The sequence below is a fragment of the Netta rufina genome, assembly GCF_964035555.1.
Source record: "Netta rufina genome assembly, chromosome: 5".
Taxonomy (NCBI): domain Eukaryota; kingdom Metazoa; phylum Chordata; class Aves; order Anseriformes; family Anatidae; genus Netta; species Netta rufina.
Window position 1 is genome coordinate 54,146,852 of NC_140128.1, and position 14,600 is coordinate 54,161,451.

At 38.8% G+C, this 14,600-nt stretch overlaps 1 protein-coding gene across 3 annotated transcripts in view; it reads left to right on the forward strand.

Annotated features, from left to right (window-relative positions):
* The window catches only part of WDR20 (WD repeat domain 20), a 45,228-nt gene that overhangs the window by 871 nt on the left and 29,757 nt on the right, over positions 1-14,600 (forward strand). The gene's annotated exons all lie outside the window — the stretch shown is intronic.

Consider the following 14,600-nt stretch of genomic DNA (forward strand, 5'->3'; position numbering starts at 1 on the left):
AAATGTCAGATAATGGATGCAGAGAAAGTTGTTTTTATGGGAAAGAACCGTTGATGCAGTTTGAGATAGAGCCCTTAACAGTTAGCAGTTGGTGCGGGGCTAACAGCGTGTGCGTTTGGTGTCTGAGGTCACCGTATTTATGGACAAACCCTCTCTGCATGGTGTGTCTTCAGGTCCTTGATTTTGATGGCATTTAGGGAAGAATTCAGAATTTGTCATGCCAAGTGAATGGGTGTCGCTCAGTGGATGTAAACACAGGCATAACAACTGCTAGGTTTCTGGGTTATGTTCCAAAAAATGGGTGTTTGTTGTCTTACATACTTGGCATTCACCTGCTGTAAGGTGAGCGCTTTGAAATCTTCCTGCTCTTAGTCCACCGTGCAACAGGGGATGAAGGCACAGAGAGCTAGAGATGTCCCTAAAGCCATGCAGAAAGCTTGTGGGCGAGCAAGGAGATGTACCTGGATCTACGGCCCCCTAAGCTAATGCCCAAATCTCTGCTCCTCTGTATAAAACATAAGCAGCAACTGGAGAATAAAAGTCTACCTTGTTATCTGTTGACTGTGATTTGACAGATCGAGTATGTCACATATAATTATGTGGAAAAGTGTGTATGGATTTTAGTTTCACACTTTAATGAATTTTCATAATTTAGTTGTTTTAAATAATACTTAGACAACAGCTTCTTTAAGCGTATGATGAGTGTTTTGTATCAGGCAGTAATTGCTATTTATAAGCAATTGCTGTCTCTACAATTTACAAGATATTCTGTCAATATCTCTGTAAATCTGTCACTTAAACTATTACCATGTCTGGGTTCTGATATATAAGTTTGCTTTTCTGTACCAAGCAACTGCAGAGTTGTCTTGCATATAACAGAGCAGGCCTTTATGTAGTCCAATGTTATGTGTGGTTCTTGCAAGTTATCGTAGTCATCTCTTGTCACACTTAAAATAAATAAAAATAAAATCTAAAGCTCTGAACTGCATTAAAAGTAGGGACCTGAGTAACTTTTTCAAATCATAAAATGGCTTTGAGTTTTAGCGTTGTAATATTTTTTGTCTAGATGGTAAAAGCTGCTTTTGATGGTGCGCAGTAACAGAAAATTTTAGTTTGTCAGATTGGTAACTTGTGAGCTTTGAGATGTACCTGTTAGAGTATTACATAATTTTTTGTCAAAATAATGTAAAACATACACTTTGTTCAGAATAGTTTGTTTCAGTGAGCTCTTAAAATGTCAACAAAAAATATATTTCATATTTTATGTGTGTAAAACTTCAATGAATCTAGAGAACCAGTTGAAATAGGTTAGGGAAGGTACTTTAACTGAGAAGGGGGAAGATGCACTGTCTGAAACTTGTAATACTTGTTTCTTTGGAATTTATTTTGAAACTATTCAATTGAAAGTCACTTTATTTTGTACATAAAGTCAGCATAAGAACAGGTTGACAGGCTTTCAACTGATTATTGGGTTTGTTAGTATCAAAAGTTAGATTTTTTTTTTTCTTGTGGCTACCATAAGAGGAGAGAGCTGATGTTACCTGAATTGGTAGTATGTAAATCTATCTTAAGTGGACAAACTACCACTTTGTGAGACATCACCTCGGCAATGGGAGGGCAAGAAGGACTTTATTGGTTGAAGGCCAACCTATTTGTGATCCTCTGCCTAATACAAATGCTAATAATTTAGCTGTTATTGCATAATTATCTAAGTACCCTGTAAAAATTTCCCTAATGACTTCCAGACTGTAATCTTCTCTTCATTTTGGTGAAGTCACGAAAATGAGTACAGGTTGAAGTTAGTGAAGCTGTGCTGTGTATGTATCAAGCAGCTATGATTTGGTCTTTTTTTTTAAGGTCTGCTTCTGTTCTTGCTATGGAAATGTTATGCTGTTATGAAAATGAGCGAAAGAACCACCAGGACTTTATTTCAAGGAGCTGTGTCTGAGATACTGCTATAATCTTTGTATTGATAATCTATTGCAGATCAGGGCACATCAAGTAAGAGTCACACTTGAGCCATGCGTGGTGCTTAAGAGTAAATAATGCTAATATTGAGTAAAGGTACCACTTGAAAGGATGTTTCTTGAAATCAATGATGCTAAGCTTTTTTCTTAGTTTCCATTAAATCCTAAATATGTTGCATCTGCTAAGTCTAGTTTGTAAGTCATCTTTTAAAGTAGACTGCTAACATCTGTGTTTTTTAGGATATTTAACTTATATAAAGAAAAAAAATCACTTTTCAAGATGTTTTTTTAACCTTTTTTTTTTTTCTTCAAGAAGCTCAATTGAAAAATTACATCCACTGACCAGGACTGTAGTGTGGAGATTGGAGTACCAACAAATAATGGTGGTAATTTAGTGGAGAGGCAGAGGAGAATTTTGGGCAGCATTTCAAGCTGTGTTTAGATAAATATATTTTTTGAGCAAAAATGCATTTCCACACAAATTTGTTCTTTGCTCCCTGAAAAAGGAAGCTGAGTTCTTATTATTTTATTCTTCCATGTTACCATGAAACATTACCGTGAAATGTTACCGTGTTTCCATGTATTCCATGACCGTGAAGTCATCAACAAAAGCCCATCAGTTATAAGCCAGCGTTGTATTGTTTTTTGTAATGGAACTGATGCAGCTCTCCTTCCATTAATAAGGCAGTGCAGGCTTACCAAAAACTGCTGCTTTTTGATTCGGATCCACTGAAAAAGGAAGTGATCCTATAGGTTAGCGAGGAGAAATTAAACTCTGATTTAATGAGATGTGGTTGCTTTATTTACATAAGTATGTAATTATTTTCAACTGCACTGAGTGTCAGTGGGCTTTCCCTTTCGGTACTCCTGAACTTTGACATTAAGAACTGATGTGTTCAATGATCTCTTGTTGAATTGAATGGGTGGATGTTCACGAACTGAACTGGTGTAGCGACGGCTGGAAATGCTGGCCTAGCAGTGAGCTATCTTCCTGACAGCGTGCTCCTTTCTCCTTGCTGGCCTTGGCAGCGCTCAGCCTCAGGTTGAGCTAGTTCAGCTTGCTCAACCAGCAGCTACATACCTGCTCTTTTTCTGGGTAGATTTGGCAAGTTAACTGTCTCTTCCTGGGGTCAGGTATTAGCCAGCACAGTGGCAGCAAAGAAAAGGCTGTGGGGGAAAGGAACAAAGCTTTCCCCTGAAGAGGCCTGTGCTATCAGATGGGATCTGTTGCCTTACGAGGTCTCACCTGAACAAAGCCTTTACTTCAGCCTTAAGTCAGATTGGGAATGATCTGTTCTTTAGGGATTGCTGGCTTAATCTCGACTGAGAGCTATAGGTGTTACAAGAGACCTTTTTCTGTTGCTGCTTCATGGAGTAAAAGTATAAGGTAAGCGTTAAAAAAAGATTGATCAAACTATGATGCGTGGATGTTTTGGATGGGTTGCCTTTTTCTGAAGCCCCAGATCAGGAGTGAAGGCCATTACTGGAGTCTTGCTTGTAAGACAGGCTTGGAGCACTTAGCTGGCTTGTGGCAGGCTTTGAGAAATGATTTATTAGTTGATTCATTAGGCTTGGAAAGGAGCGTGCTATCTCATCTTCCTTGCCTTAGGAATGACTGACAAAACGATCGCTGCTGACATGAACTATCAAATCTGTTTCCCTTCCTACTTGGAAGCTAGTGCATTTTCCTTTAAACTGTGTTTATGATAATTGGTGTATTCTCTGTTTATTGTAAAGGCCTCTGGGCAAGTTAATCTGTAACTAGGACTGCGCTACAGTCATATGGAAGTACGCTGCCTTGGCTTCTACCTCCCGTATTGGGGTGTTGTGGAATTTGGATGTGTAGCTCAGCTTATTATGTTAGACTCAGCTTTTTGCATCGTAAGGGAATTCTGATGACCAACTCTGCTAACATCTGGCAGGCTGTGGTTGTTTCTTTTCTTTTTTTTTTTTTGAACTTCTCACTAAAAGAAGCTTTATCTTCAGTTCTACTTTTTTTTTTTTTTTTTTTCTTTTTCCTGCAGCTACCTAAAGCAGCAGTCTGTCAATAACTATATGACATTGTAGTGTGTTGTAATGGTATTGTGGTAGAAACGTGTAGGTGATAAGCTTCTGTTGGGGAAGGCGTGGAGGACATAATCTTTTGACTGTCTTTTTAACCCTACATTGAGCAATGGGCTTAGAAATAATTGTAAGATGGAGGTAATCTCACATCTCAACCTCTTTTATTAAGAGTTAGCATGTTGGTAATACCTGATTATCAGTAAAAATACAGATCACACGTTGGATTTTTTCTTTCACAGTTCTCTAAATTACCTTTCTAACGTCTGGCTTGATATTGGAGTCTCTGTTGTCCAGTTCAGCAGTGTTATCGCTGATGATTACTTGCATTCTACAGACTGGTCACCTAGGATCTTGTCTCAGTGACAGAGCGATAATGGGTGGCATTTGTCACCCTGCTTAGTGTGTTGCTCTGGGAAGAGCAGCATGAGACACTGCTAGGTTGGAAGCTGGAATCTGCAGAGAGCGACAGCCAGCTTTTCTGTGGTGGGGAGGTGAGGTTGTGTTCTTAGAGATCACTAAGATGTATCAGGCCTCCCAAAAAGATGCATGTTTTAGTAGCGTGTATGAGGTATTAGAAGGTTGAGATTTGTCAAAGTCTTTGAAGATGCACTTGCTCTGAAGCAGAATGGAGCATACCTACATCTTTGTGACCAGTTCTTAAACACAAATTCTACAGCCTTCATAATTGTTTTGGGGCTTAGTTTCCATATTTTTTCCCCTAATATCTAGCTAAATTTTTATTTGAGGGGGACAAAAAACAAGCTGATTGCTGTTTTCTGCCAGGATCATAGAGAACAGTTGACTGTTGCCTTTGGCTTTTGCGTGTTTGAAAACTTGTTAGTTTGTCCTCTCATTTTTCCAAAGGAAAATAAATCTAGTCCTTTTAATCTTCTCAGGTCATGACTTCTGAGTCTTTGATTGCTCTTCTCTATATTGGCTTCAACTAACTAGCACTTATTTTTATTTGCAGTACTGAAAATAGGTATAGTACTTCTGCTGCGATTTCAATACAGAGAAAGGGAGAACAGTTGCCTGCTGTGTCTGTCTTCTGATATTCTTGCTAACATTTTGAACAATGTTGACATTTTTGAATTCTTTTCATAGTGTTGACTCACTTGGATTGTTTCTTATCATATTGCTGCTTGTCTCTGTGCTTTGATTTCTTAATTTGTAAATCCTACATAGAATTCTTGTTGAATTCTGTCCTAGTCGCTTTATTTAAGGGTGTTTTTTGTTTCCAGTTCTGTGCTACATAGTGCAAATAATCCTTCCAATCTTGATGTCGTTCACATTTTGATGTGGACTCTCGTCCATTTAAAATATCTTAAAAAACATGATGCTTAGTTTGCTTGTAGGTGTGTCACGTGAGACTTACCAAAAGTGTTCCTAATTTCAAGGCGTTGCAGTTGACCTTTTCTTCTAGACCAGTTTGTTTTGTTTTTTTTTTTAATAAAATTATATTGGTTTGGTGCCAGCTTTTATCAAATTTGCCTTGTATGGGATTTCTCCCTTTTGTCTAGATGCTTACAGACATTACTTTGGTATTTTTAATACCAAAAGAAAGGTTTATTACTATTGAATTCTACTACAAAGTGTTCTGCATTGAAATATTTATTTATACTGGACTCTAACATCACTCTTCTAGTCAAATGGAAGACAAACACAGCTGGCTAATGGAGCTACCACAGTAAAGACATCAGAACTTCCCTCAAAGGTATCTGATGCCATCCTGCAGCTGGAAGAATGTTCCTTTTTTGTGCTACAGGGATTTGCATAGTCCACAACTCTTCAGGTGTTCTGGATGTGGCACTATTAACCCAATTTGTCCTTCTTCAGAAATGTGTTGTAAGGTTGTTTGTGGCTTAGTTTCTGTTTGTTGTTTCCTCCAGGAAATCCCTTAATTTGCTGAGGAGTCTTTCTCCTCTGTCTTGTAGATAGGAGTTATGTTGCAGCTGGATTCACCGGTCCCATGGAGGTATTGTGGCTGGGTCAGTAATAAGTTACCTGCTGATCTGTGCTTGCGGAAGTGTTTGAAAGACTTTAGGAAATTGTTCAAGCGTTTCATTGATGGATATACTTATCAGCCCAAGTTTTATGATGCAGATAGATATTTTCTTCCTTAATTTTAGCTGGGCTGTACTAAGGACAGCCAAGGCATGTTACAAACTGTTCCTGTGGAGTTTTCTGAAGGGTGGTGGTTTGGTTGTTCTGTTGTTTTTTTTTTTAAATACCTTTTTTTCAATGACACTTCTGAGGAAAATAGTGAAGAGTTAATGTTGGGTTACAGGAGTAAAAGGTAGGTTTAAGAGGCTAACTCTGTTTTGAGGCTTATTTAGAACACCTAGGACTGCCTTGAGTAAAAGGAAATGTAAAGAACAAATAGCTGTTGTACAGTGACACTGTTAAGCATTTATTGCTGTGGAAGCATTTATTTGCACTTGACGAAGCTTGCAGTGTGATTATTCTCTGGGGTTACTTCTGGACAGTAGGTAAGGCCTGTACTCTGTAGCACTTTCACCTTTTCTGGTTTGTGCTTCCAGCCTATATCACAACCGCGTGTCTTCAGTAAGCTATTGTGGGACATCCTTTGAAGGGTTGCTCTCCAAGGTAACAGTTCATCTCTGGCTGCCTGCTTGGCTGGCATGTTGTAGTGTGAATACCGAGTCACGCTGGCCAAACCTCTCAATTGGTAGGCAAGATTTTGTAGGCAGTGAGGTGGTTTTTTTTTTGCCACTGTGAGTAAAATTTTTATTTTGTATTAAAATGTATTTGTAGTACATGAAGTAAGTTGGAGGAATTTAGTGTAAAGCTATTAATTGTGGTGCTTAATCTTTGCAGGACAACAAAATTTTAGTCATAACACCTCACAGATGTAAATAATGATCATTTCTACTACAAACAGTTGTGACGCTAAAGAGTTCTGTGAGCCGGCTTTGTCAGAATATTTATAAAAGGGTTGTAGTGTGTGCTTAGATTGCAAGGAGTTTGGGTTATGCTTTGACATCTGACAGTTAATAGTTAAAATATACATTGAAGATGCTTCAGACTCTATTTAAACATTGCCTAGACCCATCTCTGAGAGGGTCTCAGCCATAGTTGTCTTGTTTGACATTGTAAAATCAAATTTAATGCCCTACTTTGAAGTATTAGTGCAGATCTCTGGGAAATATAAATATTTCCAAAATACTTTGTTTTGAATAATGTGTATCCAAAGGCCACATGCTGTCCTGTTGTCCTGACTATGAGTTGGCACACTTGGACAAGTTACTGTTTAAAAATGGCCAGGGAAGGAAGGCCAAAGCTCTTCAACTTAATAATGCCTTTCCTCTCTCAGAAAGCTTAAGGAAACTAACCAGCATTAAATGTGTCATACTGTAAGGTGAAATAATACTTTGCTGTGTACTCCTGAATTGAGTATTTCTTCCTGATTACCTCACCCCACTTTGTAAGTCCAAATGTGTATGCAGTCCATCTTCCAGCATCTACATTCCTTCAATTTCTTGCCCCCTGGAGCTGAAAATAAAGCAGCTGATTTTGCTTGTCTCAGCTTCTCCTGAGCAGACTGTCAGTAGGCTGAATGTAGCCCTGTAGTTCGTGTGGGCAGGATCACCAGGCACTACAGTGAAACTCTTTCCAGTGACAGTGGCATAGCTTGGAGTTGGATTTTTACTTATGCATTGTTCACTAAAGCTGTTCGTAATGGAATTACAAGTCTCTAAGGGATAAGAGTCTTCTGCACTTTGGTTTTGATTTACCAACTCTAAATCAGGCTCTAATTTAATGAGTTAATCACAGAATTCTCAGGTGGCTGTCATGGTCAAAAAACACTACTTTTCTGTTGTTGACTCTGGGATTGGAAAGTGGTTGTACTATTCCTTGTTTAATAGAGCCTAATCTTTGTACACCTGGAGAATGTGAAGTGCGAAGTTAGACTCAATGCTAGTCCCAGCAAGAACTTTAGGTTAAGAATGCCCTGGGGGAAGGAGGAAGAACTCTGTGCGAACACTGGACGTTAGGAGCAAATTTCATTATCCTCAGTCTACTAGGAATGCAAGATGTAATTCTTATTGTCTGTGCTGGGAGTTTACGTGCACTTTGTCAGGGAAATTATGTTGTGTAAAACCTGCAGAGGACTCATGTTTATGGTTTTAAATAAATTAAAAGTATAAAAAAGTATATGGTTTTAAAGCTCCCTCTCAATTAAGGGAAGGAGGAGCAGTGACAACCGGAGACTGAGTGGATGTCAATATATATTGAAACTGTGTTCAAATCCACAAGTCTTACAAAATAAACTATTGGAATGGTGCCCTGTGGACGCTTTAGCCTTCACAGTCACAAGGATAACAATACATCTGAGTAACATAAATGTCATTTTTTTTAAAAAAGCAAACGCTTTTTTACTAAAACCTTTTTAATAGGAGAGTGGGCCAGAAACCTTGAAGAGCTAGCCGTGTACACCTAGGGCGTCAAGGAAGTGCACCTTTAAAGAGTAATTTATTAGGACAGGAATAGTTGCCTGATTAGGCAATGCCACTTTCAAAATATGATGCTGTGCGTAGTGCAGAATGCAGCGTTTCTTACCTGTGTTTTAAATATAGCCTATCTTGCATGTGTCAGCATTTCTCAGCTCCAATTATTATTGTTTGTAAATAACTAGAGACCTTTTGAATTAAAAAGGTTGCCTGGTTGGTGTGATTGTTTTAAACCAGGGGGATGTGTTTTTTTTTTTTTTTTTTTTCCCCAAAGAAGCCTTTCAGAAATACAGGGTGCTCTCAAGGAAACTGGTTATATTCACATCAGTTTAATACATGGGCATGGCTTGCCTTTCTCACCTTCAGCAGTGAAACTGTTCTCTTGTACAGGATAACGTATGGCTGTGTCGTGGACAAGTAGCAAACACCTGCAAAATTTTAAGATGCTGTTCTTCTAGACGAAGTTTCTGACCTTCTAACAGTTGGTGGGACAACTCTACTGAGAATTAACTGTGCCAGTGTAGTTCTGTGTTAGCAAAATGCAGTTTCTGAACTGGGATGTTTAAAAGCATGGGTGAGCATGTTAGCACTTCATAATCAGAGAGATGGGGCAAATAACTATTCTGAGCAACTCAAATAGAAGTCCAGATGAAGCTGCCTTTAGTGATGCTGGAGATGATGTAGACTTCTCCTCCCAGAGCAGCACAGTTCTTGTTGCCAATTAAATTGCTGCAGCAGTCTAGAGGCAACTTGTTTAGCTGCTCTACCTCTGCCCTGGAGCAGGATGGATGGATTAACCCCTTTTGCAAAAAAGTACCTCATCAGCATTGCTCTGCTTGATCTCCATGCTGTTTTTTGCTATTCCTAAACTGATACAGGCTTTACTTGTACATAAAAGAACAAGACGAGGGATGTTGATAAGATCAGTGCTCAGAGAAGTTGTGTCTTATGATGCTAGAAGATACTTTTGCTCTGCTTTGTCTGGAGTCATTTGGGACCCTCTCCTTCATTTGTCTCATCTCTGGTGGTGGTGGCTGTGGCACCTCCAGTGCAAGCTGATGTAGAGGAAAACTTAATTTGGACAGTCTGGGGAGATCAGTGCTGGTTGAAGGTATGAGGTATGATTATTTTTGAAAGCAGAAATCCCTGCTTTCAAAGCACGTGTAATATTCGTATGCCGTAGCAATGAGAGGGGTGACTTAATAGCTGGGCTGTGTTCTGTTTGTACCCTAAGTGTGCTCAGCTCCCTGCTCTAATACAGGCTTCTGCTACCACCTCTGGCAAAAGGCTTGGAAGGTGGGTACTTGGCAGCACACCCGTGTGCAGGAAGGTCAGTAAGTGACAATAGGTACTCTGATCGCTCCCTCCCACGAAAATCAGCCTGAAGGAAGAGACAATGGTGGATGATTGTGGTAAATTAAACACTTTCAGACCTTTAAATGGTCTTTTGAAATCGATTAATAGGCAAAGCAACTCTTTTTTTTTTCCACATAATACCTGCGCCAGTGAAGTTGTCAGCACTTAGTGTTACTTAAAGTATCTGTAGTGCTTTGCTTACTTTAAAATAAGGCTTCTGGGAAAACTTGTGCCAAAGTTGGGAGCTTGCTGCCTTTTGCTCTAAAACACGCAAAATAGGGTTCTGGTTTGCAGGCTAGGTAATATTCTAGACCTTGCACATATGGGACAGTGGAAAATCTGAGTTCATCGCAGTGTATGCGTTAGGGATTTGGCCCTTGCTATGTTTTCTAGCCTGTCTCTTGCTCTTGTTCAGTAACGCTTTTTGCTGTGTTGGGCTGGGTTGTTATGAAATGCCTTCAGCCCCAGAAGGAAGATGCATTAGTGTAAATTAACAAGTTCAGGACAAGAGTTAAGGCAGATGTGTTCTTTCATCTGTCTGTTACTAAACATGACCACAAGAAGTATAAACCACTGGGCCTCGCTGTGGTATTGAAGCACAGATTATATATTTGGTAGATAACTTATTCATATAACTTCTGTAGAAGTCTTTTGGGGCTCTTAGAATAACAGCTAGCTACATCTTATTTTTAGTACAGAAGTAACTAGGCTTTGTTCTAGTAATGTTTTGTTAATACGCTGCAACACGAGGGAGTTGCTGGCTTAATAAAACTACCCTATCAAAAATGTCTGGCATTCCTGTAGGGCTTGCAAAATCCAACAGTAGCCAGAAAAAGGCACAATTCTGACTTGCTGGACAGACATTTCTGTGTTGTATTTGACTCTTATTGAGCTTTGTAATGAAAAAATATAAATTGATTAACAATTAACTGCTACGGTGACAGAAGTTTCTATAGCAACAGTGCAATGCAGGCTACAATTATTCAGACTGCTCTTCTATAACAGATAATTTTTTCTTTCAAGCAGTGAATTTACACTGTTGGACTAAAACACTGGTTTGTTATAGCAACGGATAATCCTGAGCTCTTTTGCTGCTGCCTTTTTTTCTTTTCCTAATCCTAAAGAAATAACTTTTTCTCTTATGTGCTGAAAGGGGGTGGGGGAAACATTAAAAGATAAATACCGGGGTGGCGAACCAGTGGAAACTCTAGTTAATACTGCTTGCCTGCAGGTTGTTTAGTGTAATAGAACTGTAATGCATGTGTTGTAGAGCAGTATGAATTTATATTTCTCTGTTGACAAGTCTACTTGAAGCTGAACTTGCTTTAATTTGATTAAAAATGATCTTCTAGTAGCTGGCAGATTTCAAGTAAATTGGTTAATAAAGCTTAGTCCTAATGAACTAAACAGTTGATATTGATTCCTGGAATCAGGCAGGTTCTTGCTGTGTTTATCTGTATATATTTGAGGTCTCGGTGTATTTTGTGTTGTGTTTTTTTTTATACTTGTGAATGCACCTACAGAAAGGAGTGTTCAACTTCAGGCTTCACTGGTGCATTTGGAGAAGATAAGGGGACTGCATTTTTGGCCATAAAACACATTTGTAACGCTCCACAGGTGGCTTTGCTGTGTTTTGGTCTCTTTAAAATTGGAAGAAATAAAATTTGAGCAGCTTCAGTCTTGAAGCTATGCAGCCTTAGTCATTTAACAGGGAATTTAATTCTGTGTGATGTATTTTGAGGATACTTTGTTGTACAAAAGCAGTGTCAATAAACAGTCAACCTCAAATGAGTGTTCGTAGATGTTCGTGTATTGTCAAAGTGCGTTTTTCTGATAGCAAAAGAATATCATACAGTTATTTTAGAGAAGAAAAAGAATTAAAGTTCAAAGCTGAAGTGCAAGTGGTGGCTTTGAAGGTGTGCTGGGCTAACCCACTAGTCTGACAGGTCAGGTAGCTTTGTGTGGGCATGGGGAGGAGACAGCATGGCAAAAGATGACGCTGTCAGGTCCTGGGGTGTTTCCAGTTTGTTCTATGGTTTGGGGAGCCATCTAAAAGCAGTCTGCCTGCTCCGATTGAAATGAGTGTCACCTTTAACAGTTACAATTCTCTAACAAGTCTTACTGAGATGAGCCAATTTCAACTATTTCCAAGTGATAGTAACTTGCTAAGCGTTTAGTAAGTTTCCCAGCTGAGCCAGTGAATTGAGTAACAGTTGAATTGTATCTGAATGGGTGGTTTTATCCATTTAATATTTACATGCTGCTTTATTTTAGTTTTTCTTACATCTAGTACGTCTTACCTTTGTTCAGTTGATCTGAATTGTACCTTATTCTGCATTAAAAACAGGTGAGAAAGGACTGATTATAAGTGTAAGCAACAGTGTGACTAGACTAGGATTAGGAGGAAATAAAAGGATTCACTGGAGGATAAGAAACAAGAAAGAGATCAGAAAGATAACTTATCTTTTTAATTTCAGAGCTGTGAATCTGTTACAACCTCTTTGATTGTAATTGTTGAGAAAGGAATTACGGCTAACTAAACATACATCTTAAAAGAACCTTGAAGAGCTTAATTATAAAGTAGTCAAGGAAAGGTGCAATTGTTACAGTACACTTCATTCTCTCAATTCCTCAAAAGTGAAGAGACTAAAAAATGTGCTTCAGTGCCAAGCTTTACAGAAGGTGGTGGATTCTTTACACGGTATGTGACACTTCGTAAGGAATACTATAGTGTGAACTTCATTTAGTGCCTGCAAATACTCAGTATGGTCCCTACTACTCTGAAACTAGTTGCTTTTTAATTCACCCTATTCTTAACAGTGAAAACTTCTGCTAAAGCCCCATTGACTTGAATAACAGGCAGGCATTTTCTTAAGGCTTATCCTTGATTATATTTAGGTAGAACTAAAACATGCGAGAATGCTATGCGGAGGGGAAAAAAGTGTTATGAGCAAATGAAAAAGGATTAAAGGGATTTGTTTGTAGTGGTGTCTGTATTTGTTTGTAATGGCACAACGCTGAGAAGAATCGTCATCTGCTTACAGGTACTTTCAGCTTTTGAAATTCTGAGGTGGTAGAGTTCTGTACTATGTTTTTTTTTTATTCTAAGTAAAATGTTGTTTCCCCGCAGTCTAGGCTGAGAGAAAGCATTAATGTGTAACATGTATTATGTAAGAAAGCTTCCTTGAAGTTCAGGTGTTCTGCCTTCCCAGTGTAATGCACTGGTAGTAAGAGAGAACTGGAACCATCATTGTTTAGTTTAAAAATGCACTGTCTGCCTACTGAAGTCTCATCTGTGCTGCTATCTCAGGTGGTTTAATTTTCATGAATAACTTTGCTCAAGCATCCCTTCAATCTGTGTCCTTGACTGAACTGGCAGTTCTAGTTTTGTATACTCTGTTTTAACTGAAGGAGTTCTAGAACCTAAACTCATCTCTCTTTATATCTTTTACTGATCCCAGGGACTGTAACAGTAGTTGAGAAGAGAATTTCAAGCTGAGGTACTCTAGTAGCCTACGGACAAAAAAGTAAGAACAAGTGCAAGTTGGCAAAATTCCCCTAAGTTGGGAGGGATCACTGTTCATAGAGTACTTTATAAGGTTCAACAAGCTGATAGCAGAACTGTAAGTGAGGTGAAACTTCATTGGAAAAAGATGTGTTTAGGGAATTTTTGCTTCAGCCTGAAAACTTTGAGAAGATGTAAACATTATGGCGTGGTTATCAAGCTGAGCTAGCTTGTGCTACAGCTGTTGAGGGCAGGAGGAAACAGATGCAATTTGAAGATCCCTCAAATGAGGTTTACCGATAGAAATAGGGAAATGTCTTTGGTGCTGTCATATTAGATAGTGAAGAGACGTCTTTAATATTGTATGAAATTGCGGTTGCTTCTGTTGATGAAGGTAAGTTTCAACTGCTGCTATTAGGAGAAGATAGCATCTAATGTAAAACTGGAGAAAAAGGAGTATGATTTTAATTAGCCTGGCAAAGCAATTACTATTTCTTAAAGTTGTAAAACGAAGAAGAGAGAATAAATAATACAAAACCCTCCCTAGGTGTCTGAGAGACACTGCCAGATATCCCACAAATCGCAGCCACACAAAATAACTATGAATTCAGAAGGATTCTGCTCTTTGACCAGCCCTGCTGTAAGCTGTTGCTAATAGTTGAACGACTGCATAATGAAAATACTGTGGTGTCATAGGTTACAGGCTCCATGGGAAGTACAGAATAGCTTTTGAGAAGAAGCAGAGCATTTCATCCAGAAACTTCTGTGAGCCCAGACAGATAAAAAAAAAAGAGTGAAGAAAACGTATTCATAGTGATACAAATCCAACTATCTGTGGCACCCAGGGAGACTACCTTACTGGCTTTTAGATCCAGAAAAGGAAATTAAATTCAAGATAGGAGCTGGAGACACTGAAGCCCAATGAAAGAAAGAAAGTACAGCTGACTTTGCAGATATTGTGGGAAGAACATGCTATGTTTTGTGCTAACAGTACCTCAGCAGTTTTGTAAGCAAGCTTCAGGGGGTTTTGGTTTTTAGATTTTCTTGGAGATGTTTCGCTGTACTTTAAACCTGTATTTATACAGCAGGTGTTGGAGTTCAGAACCATATAATGTTATCTTTAACGTGAGCAGAGTAAAGGGGGAGATTTTCCTGAATATTAACATCATGTAGTAGTGGCTCCATTGATTTATTATAAAAAGAGGTGAGCAGCCAACCCTCAGTAGTTTTTCTGGG